This window comes from Orcinus orca, chromosome 2 (genome assembly GCF_937001465.1).
Source record: "Orcinus orca chromosome 2, mOrcOrc1.1, whole genome shotgun sequence".
In the NCBI taxonomy this organism is placed as follows: domain Eukaryota; kingdom Metazoa; phylum Chordata; class Mammalia; order Artiodactyla; family Delphinidae; genus Orcinus; species Orcinus orca.
This window is the reverse complement of record NC_064560.1, coordinates 91021620-91032279: the sequence shown is the minus strand read 5'-3', so window position 1 is coordinate 91032279 and position 10660 is coordinate 91021620.

The window sequence follows — 10660 nt, the reverse complement described above, 5'->3', positions numbered from 1 at the left end:
AAAAAAAAAAAAAAGAAATTGAATCCTTGGCAAATGTTTAAATATCAGAAGATATCCATAAAATCCGGAATTGGGGGATTCTCTTGAAAATCAGAAGGTTCTGGCCTTTGACACGGAGATGGAACTGACCAGAAGCCACCTTCTTTGAATGGGTCAAGTATTCTCCTGGTTGCTTTTGGCTTCCCACAGGGAGATGAGCTATGGCGAAAGGCCGCCGTTTAATTCAGATCCAGTCAGGATTCAAAGCTTAAGTGAAAGAACCAAGCCAAGAGCGATCAGCTAGGGCAGCAGAAGCCCTAAGAAGATGCCCCAGAAGCGCAAAGGCTTAGTTCATTCATTCACTCATTCACTCATTCATTCATTCAACACTTTGGTGTACAAGTTGGCTACAAAAGAAAGAACATTTATTGAGAAGCTACTATGTGTCAGGCCCTAACATGCACTGGACAGCCCCCCACAACAAAAAATCATCCAGTCCAATATATCAACAGTGTCAAGGTTGAGAAGCCCTGAATTATAGGCATTAATATGGATGAATCTCACAAAGACAATGTTGAGTGCAGAAAGCATGTTGCAGAAGAATATATACAGAATAAAAAAAAAAAAAAAAGAATATATACAGAATAATACTATTTTTTTGAAAAGTTCAAAGGCGAGAAAACAAACATAATACATTGCATAGGAATTCACACATATATAGTAAAATTATACTGAACACAAGAGAAATAACAACAACAACAACAAAATCAGGTTCCCTGGTGGGGAAACCGGGTGATGGGCTTGGGAAGGCATATACAAGAAGATGCAGTGCTATCGGGATTTATAATTCTTAAAGTGGGAGATGGGTTCATGATTATTAGTTTTATGCTTCATAACTTAACGTATACATTACATATATTCTTTTATAAGTATCAAATACTTCAAAAATAATATATTTAAAAGTATATTTTAGTTTATTTTTGAAAGAATATACACTGTTCTGTTTACAGTGGTATGTCTGGGGACCAAGTTGATGGGGGACTTTCTCTTTCATTTCTAAATTGGTTTTATCTTTCATGATGTATAAGCAAATGTTTGTATTGGGAAGAAAACAATAAGGAAACAAACAAGGAACAACTATACTAGAGTCTCTTCACTCACAAGTGCCATGTTTCAAAACTTCAGATATACCTAAATATGACCACCATAATTCATCAAATCTAAAATACCTCAGTTATAAGATACACCCATCATTTTATGTATCACTAAGAATGAACAAAAAAATGCTGCCAAATAAACCGTGACACAATACTTTCTTATCACTTAGACTTTTCATTTTATTTTATTTTACTGAAGTATAGTTGATTTACAATGTTAATTTCTACTGTACAGCAAGGTGATTCAGTTATATACATGTATACATTCTTTTTCATATTCTTTTCCATTAGGGTTTATCACAGGATATTGACTATAGTTCCCTGTGCTATATAGCAGGACCTTGTTGTTTATCCATTCTATATATAATAGTTGGCATCTACTAATCCCAAACTCCCAATCCATCCCTCCCCCTGCTCCTTGGCAACCACAAATCTGTTTTCTGTGTCTGTGAGTCTGTTTCCGTTCCGTAGATAAGTTCATATGTGTCATATTTTATATGTTGTTTGTCTTTAATTTTTCCATAAAGTACGAACAGTTGCATATTTTTAGGGCTGCTTGTTTAATACATATTGAAACGTTTCTTTAACAAGTACTATAAAAGTATTTATCGGCACTTGGTGGGAACATATTTGTAGTTTAAAAGTAATTGCACATTTTAAAATTTGCAAGTCATGGCCCTGTTTGCTAATATTTAAGAAGCATGGTATACTTTTGACTTCCATTTGTACATGGTTATTATAAGTATTCATGTATCAGAAATGGACCATTATAAACCAGTCTTTTAACATTTCTGATAGCTAAATTCTATCAGTGGCTTTCAATTAGATATCCTAAAATAAGAAATTCTTTATTTTAGCCTAGAAACTAAACCTTTGTTTTTTCTAACTCAGTAATTTAAATTATGATAAATTGGCCTGTTGAAATTTACCCTTAGAACTCTGACCTACCTTAAAAAGCAGAGTTCTGAGAGGTTCCATATGTGTCATATTTTAGATTCCACATATAAGTGATATCATATGGTATTTGTCTTTCTCTGTCTGACTTACTTCACTTAGTGTGATAATCTTTAGGCCCATCCATGTTGCTGCAAATGGCATAATTTCATTCTTTTTATGGCTGAGTAATAGTCCATTGTATATATGTACCACTTTTTCTTTATCCATTCATCTGCTGATGGACATTTAGGTTGTTTCTGTGTCTTGGCTACTGTGAATAGTGCTGCTATGAATATAGGGGTGCATGAGTCTTTCTGAATTATAGTTTTGTCTGGAAATATACCCAGGGGTGGGATTATTGGATCATATGGCAACTCTATTTTTAGGCTTTTGAGGAACCTCCATACTGTTCTCCATAGTGGCTGCACCAACTTACATTCCCCCCCAACGGTGTAGGAGGGTTCCCTTTTCTTCACATCCTCTCCAGCATTTGTTATTTGTAGACTTTTTGATGATGGCCATTCTGACTGGTGTGAGATGGTACCTGACTGCAGTTTTGATTTGCCTTCCTCTAATAATTAACGATGCTGAGCATCTTTTCATGTGCCTATTGGCCATCTGTATTAGACTTCTCATTTTATACTTATTGAAAGAGCTCTCTCAGACTCATTTAGACATTTGCTTTTATTACATAGCATTCATGTACAAAAAGGAAAGTATAGACAAATAAATAGGTTAGGTATTCCTGAAATATCTTCACATTCCAAGGCCAACTCTCCTAGGTCACTTTTCAGCTGAGAGTAATCGAAGTCTGTTTTCCACACAATATTGTCCTCTCTGCCACCAAGAGCATTAGTGATGCAATGTATCCTCAAGGAGTACTCTGTAATTGTTTCTGACAAACCCCTGCCTTCCATTCTGTTAGTTGATCTTACCAGAAGATGTCAACAGAGGTTTTCAAACAAGCAGGCCTCACGGTCCTTCCCGAAATGTTTTCTAAGTGGTTTGTTGACAGAGACATTGGCAGTCTGCAGCAGTCTACTCAGGTCACAAGAAACAATAACCAAGTTCACATATGCATGGGTGGTGCCAACTGTGCCATGACCCCTAACTGGCCAAAAGCAATTATAAGATGCCATTGATTGCTATAGATGTCTCAATTTCAGGGATTTTATAATGTGAAAATGATGTACATATCAGAATTGATGAATTACAGAACAAATGTCACCTCCCCCCAAATGCATTTGTGCCCCAAAGTAGAAAATAATAAAGTAAAAAAGAGGTAGAGGGTAGAGAACTGCAGGCAGGTCACAGGCCTTCAGGGTCTCGTAAAAACAGGGTTGTAGGGTCTTCCCCAGTGGTCCAGTGGTTAAGACTCAGCATTTGCACTGCAGGGGCGGGGAACTAAGATCTCCCTGCGCGACCAGAAAACATAAAACAGGGGTGTAACAAGAACTAGTGTTGGAAATATCGTATATTAACGCATATATGTAGAATCTAGAAAAATGGTACAGATGAACTGGTTTGCAAGGCAGAAATAGAGACACAGATGCAGAGAACAAACGTATGGACACCAAGGGGGGAAAGGGTGTGTGTGTGATGAATTGGGAGATTGGGATTGACATATATACAATAATATGTATAAAATAGATAACTAGTAAGAAGCTGCTGTATAAAAAATAAATAAAACTAAATTAAAAAAAAAAAAACTAGTGTTGGGAGCAGTCCTCCCCAGGTACAGGCAATAAAGGGGTGGGGTCTCCCTAGAGGACTTAAAAACAGAGATAACCAAAACTTCAGTTATGAAATCTGCCAACCCTAGGGGTCTTCTATAGTCCCTTCCAGGGACTCTGTCTTCAAATTTCCCTGTAGTTCCCCAAATCCCTCCTCTAGGCCATAATCCTTTGAGTTATGACTTTTTTTTTTTTTTTTTTTTTTGGCTGCGTTGGGTCTTCATTGCTGCGTGCGGGCTTTCTTCTAGTTGTGGTGAGCGGGGGCTACTCTTGGTTGTGGTGTGCGGGCTTCTCATTGCGGTGGCTTCTCTTGTTGCAGAGCACAGGCTCTAGGCCTGCAGGCTTCAGTAGTTGTGGCACGCGGGCTCAGTAGTTGTGGCACATGGGCTTAGTTGCTCTGCAGCATGTGGGATCTTCCCGGACCAGGGCTCGAACCTGTGTCCCCTGCATTGGCAGGCGGATTCTTAACCGCTGCACCACCAGGGAAGCCTGAGTTATGACTTATTGTTTTCTCAATTTCTTTTCTATAGTCCAGCTGTTACAGAGTGTGGTACGTGGACCCTTGTTGATCCCAAGACCATTCCAGGGGGTCTGTCAAGACTATTTTCATAATAATACGAAGATGTTAATTGGCTTTTTTCCCAAGGTTAACATTTGCACTGATGGTGCAAAAGCAATGATGTGATGGTACAAAAGCAGTGATGGGCACAATTGCTGGCACCCTAGCATGAAGTAAGGCAGTGGCAGCAAAGTGTACTGGTAGACATTGCAATTTTCACCACGCTGCACTCTCAGTTTGAAAAGAAAAGCTGGATTCACTTAAGAGTGTCCCTAAGGAAGCAGTAAAAGTATGACTTTTATTAAATCTTGACCCTTTAGTACCTGTCTTTTTAATACTATCCTGTATGATGAAATGGAAAGTACAAGTAAAGCACTTCTACTAACTACTGAAGAACAATGGTTGTCTCAAGGAGAAGTGCAATTGTTCTGAGATGCAGACTGAATTCCCTGTTTTTTTCCTGAAACACCATTTTTACTTGAAAGAAGACTGGCAAAAACTGACAAGGGTGGTTATTGAAACTTGAATATTTGGTAGACATTCTCTTAAATATAAACAAAGTATGCCAGTCACCTTAAGGAAAGTAACTGATAGCATTTGTTGCCAATGATAAAATTCAGGTTTTTAACCGAAAACTAGAAGTTTGGAAAACCTGTATTTGCCATTGAGAACTTGACAGCTTACCAACACTGAAAGACTTTTCTGATGAGATTAGTGGCGATATTAACAAACGTGATTTTTTTTGTATTTATACAATGAGCTATGTCAACATTTGGAAGTTCTGTATAACTCAGTGAGCCAATACTTTCTAAATGACCAAAACATAATGTTACAAAATCACACACGAGTAAAATGATCCATTCAAAGTACATGGATTTTAATATAACAGAGTGGGAAAGGTTCGTGATGTGGTTTCATAATCCACATTGAAACTGACCTTTAAGAAACTTATTTGATTTAATAAAGTTAAACTTAATAAGTTTTAGAGTGGTAGCAAAGAGGAATATTCACAATTATCTGAAAAGGCTTTTAAAATACTCCTCCCTTCTCCATCTACATATCTGTGTGAGGCTAGGTTTTCTACTTGTACTTCAACCAAAACAACATGTCACAGATTGAATGCAAAAGCAGATATGAGAATCCAGCTGTCTTCTGTTAGCCAAACATCAAAGGAATTTGCAATGCCACTCTTCTCACCATTTTTTGTGTGGAAAATATAGTTATTTTTCATAAACGATATTATTTATGTCAACATGTAACGCGAGTTTGTTATTGTTATTTTCAAAAGAATAAAACAATATTTTAAAATGTCCTCATTTTTAATTTTTAATACTGTAGATAGTGACAGATACAGCCCACATAAACAAAAGTTCTTAGGATCCTTGATAATTTTTAAGAGGGTAAAGTAATCCTAAGACCAAACGATTTGAGAACAGTTGCCCTAGTCTAAGACATCTATTTCCTTTATCTCCTGTCCCATTTTGGTCTCTGGAAGAGTTGCATTTTTTGAGTGCCTACTATGGGCAAACACTCATAAGTAGGATGACAGAGTTATGAAATTCACAGGACTCGACATCTCATCCTATAACTCCTGGTCTCTGCTTTCAGCAAATGTCTACGTAGATTTTCTCCAAGTTATTTTCTTCCTCCTCCTTTCTTCGTATTCACTCATTCATTTAGTAAACATTATAGAACACCCTTTAATAATAAACAAAATTAACTAATTGTTATCAAACTCTTACTTGACCCAGACACTATACTTCATACAGTTATCTCATTTAGTCCCTTAACAACCTTGTGAGGCAGGTATTTTACAGGTATTTCCCATTTTACAGGTAAAAAACTAAAGATTAAATGAATGAAGTGAATTGATCAAGGGTGTGCAGGAAGTAAATGACGGAGTCAAGATGTGACCCCAGGCCTAGTGAGCTGCAGACCTGGTGGGTTTAGCCTCTATCTTACACTGACCTAAAATCGTGCTTGGGAGGGATATGAATACATTGATAAGATTTAGTCTCTGTTGTCTAGGAGCTTATAGACTAGTAGCGAAGATTAAACACTTTTGCAAACATTTGGTATTTAAAAATTTATTTCTATCCTGTCATGTTCAAGGAAAAAAAAATTTTTAAAAGACCTTTGGTGGTTTATATTCATTTACTGCCTGATTCTCCCAAGTGTGTGGAAACATTAATAATCCCGCGCTGAGGACTGACCATGTACTTAGCAGAGCATTGGAGAAAGAGGAAAAAAAAAAAGCAAAACTGACTTCCACTCCAAGAGCTCACTGATTAGTGTGTATTATGGGAAGGTTGGGGGATTGGTGGAAAGACTCACAAATAGCTACAATACTGGGGAGAATCAGACAAGTTCAGTAAAAAAGGTACACCATCTGAGGTGGTGACAGAGATTACTGGATGGAGAGAATACGTCTGATTGGGGCACCTAGGCAAAGCTTCTGAGAAGAGGTGGCATCTGAAGGGTAGGATGAATTGAGGCAGGAGGAGATGATAGGAAATGGGAAACCTAGGTGGGCAGAAGGATCCGTGCAATTGTCAAAGCTTGGCTCCTCTGGAAGCAGACACGGAGACAGAGTGCATTAGAGTCAACAACCATGGAAAGAAGTGAGAGGAAGCAGGAAGGACACAGGAGGAAGTGGAATTGCAATGCAAGCTTGGCAAAGCCTCAGCCAACTGGGTGGGGAATTCTGCCAGGAGCAGTGCCTGGCAGTGTTGTCCCAGGTCAGGTTAATGGCCAGGACTATAGACCCCCCACCTCACTTGGTCTCACTGTAGGGCAGCTATAGGCTGCCCTGGGGCGTGACCACAGGTGAGGTGACCCTGCAGCTGAGGTCAAGTTGCTGAGTGAAAGTGACCTGATCAGAGCTCTCCTTTGGGAAAGATAGACCTGTGGTGGCTTGCCAGGCAGATTCAAAGCCAAAGGTGTAAATTCATCCTTGGGTTGTTTGTCCAGCTCCTCTTCTCTGGTATGGCCCCACCCCTTCCTCATGGCAACGGTGCTCAATCATGGACAGTCTTTGTCGCAGTTGGATGGTGTCCCCAGAATACAACTGAGTGATTCCAGGGCAGAGGCCTGACCCAGGGGACTAATCAGAGTCCCTTGCGGGAATTTGGTATTGAGCCTGGGAGATTCTCATCCCTGTCCAGTGTGGTCTCTTGGAAGCTGATGTAAAACTTCGGTGTGTGGATCAATGGCCATGATTTCCACCATGAGGTCTGAGGAACAGGAGAAAGATGCGTAGACTAAAATTACCAAGAAGTGCACAGGAAGAGGCAGCAAACGAGCCTTGGTGACTTTTCTTGTCCCTAACTCTAGCTTTTTTTTTTTTTTGAGGTTCCGTAGGTCATCCCTGTAATCTTTTCTTTTATATATATAGATTTATTTATTTTATTTATTTATTTTTGGCTGTGTTGGGTCTTTGTTGCTGTGCGTGGGCTTTCTCTAGTTGTGGCGAGTGGGGGCTACTCTTCGTTGCAGTGAGTGGGCTTCTCGTTGCAGTGGCTTCTCTTGTTGCGGAGCATGGGCTCTAGGCGTGGGCTTCAGTAGTTGTGGCACGTGGGTTCAGTAGTTGTGGCTCGCGGGCTCTAGAGCGCAGGCTCAGTAGTTGTGGCGCATGGGCTTAGTTGCTCCGCAGCATGTGGGATCTTCCTGGACCAGGGCTCAAACCCATGTCCCCTGCATTGGCAGGTGGATTCTTAACCACTGTGCCACCAGGGAAGCCCCATCCCTGTAATCTTTTAATGAATCTTCCGTTCCAGTCTTTTTTCTTTTCTTTTCAAAAAAATCAGTCCATTTCCATGTCACATAAAGTCCTAACAGGGAAACCAGGTAGGAACAATTAGACTAAGAATCCAGGAGAATCTTAACAAGGGGGCCAGTGATGGGAATGGAAGGAGGATTGATTAAAGAAACATTTAGTTTGGCAGCAAATGGAAGGTGGAGGGGGACAAAAAAGAGAGAAAAGAGGAGTTTTGGTGTTTTGGTGCCTTTGTGTCGGGGAGGATTGCAGTCCCAGAATAGGGACGTCAAGAAGGAGAGCTGGCCTAAAGTGGGGCAGGGTGTGGGGATGCCAGTGTGGCTTGTGCTGGCAGGTGCTCTATGAGTGCCTCACTTCACTCTGGTCTTCCTCCTGTCTGAACACAACACTTTTAAATAACCTTCCTACCGACCCTCTACTCACTCCCCCACTTTTTATAATTCCATTCTTGTATATCTAATCATCCCGCCCTAGATAAAATCCTATAGCCCTTGCCACCTGAGTCTTCAATTCCATTTATTCATTTAATTATTTATGCCTATAACATTCAACAATAATTTGTAGAATAACCACTGTGTGCTAGATACTGGATACAAAGATGATGAAAGAAGCATCCCTGGATCACAGTCTAACAGGACAAATAAACCAGCTACGGTAGAGTGATGCATGAAGACAGAAACGTATACAAATCATTAATGTACAGATTCATGAATTTTTCACAGAGCGAACACATCCATGTAGCCAAAAGCTCAAATCAAGAAACAGAACCAGATCAGCGTCCCAGAAGGCCCTTTTGGTCACCATCACTTTGCAAGGACTCAAGTGCATTTGCAAAAGTCCTCTCTAGCAGCAGCTCAAAAGCTGGGTCCGTCATGGAAGCAACCTAAGTGTCCGTTGACAGATGAATGGATAAAGAAGATGTGGCACATACATACAATGGAATATTTACTCAGCCATAAAAAGAAACGAAATTGAGTTCTTTGTAGCGAGGTGGCTGGACCTAGAGTCTATCATACAGAGTGAAGTAGGTCAGAAAGAGAAAAACAAATACCGTATGCTAACACATATATATGGAATTTAAAAAAAAAAAAAAAGGTCATGAAGAACCTAGGGGCAAGACGGGAATAAAGACGCAGAACTACTAGAGAATGGACTTGAAGATATGGGGAGGGGGAAGGGTAAGCTGGGACAAAGTGAGAGAGTGGCATGGACATATATACACTTCCAAACGTAAGGTAGATAGCTAGTGGGAAGCAGCCGCACGGCACAGGGAGATCAGCTTGGTGCTTTGTGACCACCTAGAGGGGTGGGATAGGGAGGGTGGGAGGGAGGGAGACGCAAGAGGGAAGAGATATGGGAACATATGTATATGTATAACTGATTCACTTTGTTATAAAGCAGAAACTAACACACCATTGTAAAGCAATTATACTCCAATAAAGATGTTAAACAAACAACAAAACAAAACAAAAGAAAACAAAAAGCTGGGTCCGAGGGATTGAAACTGAAGACGGAGAAATTTGTTAGAGGGCGAAAGCAATGGTACATACAAGAGATGGTGAGACCTGACTTAGGGTGGTGATGGTGGAAAGGAGAGAAAAGGTTTGATTTAAAGAGTTGTGACTATAATGGAATTGACAATATCCTCTCTGCAGGAATTCACAATATGCATTTACTCCTGAGGCAATTGTGATCTGACCCTAAGAATTTCCAATTACTTTCCTTATAATTTGAAAGTACCCAGGACCTGCTTAAGAATAAGCAAATGCCTCCACCCTCGGAGTTACATCTCAATGCATTGTGGCTTATAAAGGAAGGGAGTGCTTTGGTCCACTTCCTGGATTATTTAAAAACAACAACAAAGGGCTTCCCTGGTGGCGCAGTGGTTAAGAACCCGCCTGCCAATGCAGGGGACACGGGTTTGAGCCCTGTGTCCGGGAAGATCCCACATGCCGCGGAGCAACTAAGCCCGTGCACCACAACTACTCAGCCTGCGCTCTAGAGCCCGTGAGCCACAACTACTGAGCCCACATGCCACAACTACTGAAGCCCACGTGTCTAGAGCCCGTGCTCTGCAACAAGAGGAGCCACCGCAATGAGAAGACTGCGCACCTCAACAAAGAGTAGCCCCTGCTCGCCACAACTAAAGAAAGCCCGCACGCAGCAACAAAGACCCAACCCAGCCAAAAATAAATAAATAAAATAAATATAATTAATTAATTAAACAACAACAACAAAAACCAAACCAGACCTTGTCAAAAGAAACTAAAGATACTTCCTTAATATCTTCAGCCTGGAAGAGATTTTTGCAGGTTGGAACTGCTCACGGAGGCACACTGGCAGAACTATGTGGCACAGACTCAAGCCTGTTAATTTTACAAACACGCACACAAAAATGTGGCACAGACTCAAGCCTGTTAATTTTACAAACACGCACACAAAAATAGGTGAAATTTATTTTTTAAAGCAATTAAAAAACACCCCAGATAATTGCTGTACATGTTTCTGCAATCCTGACACA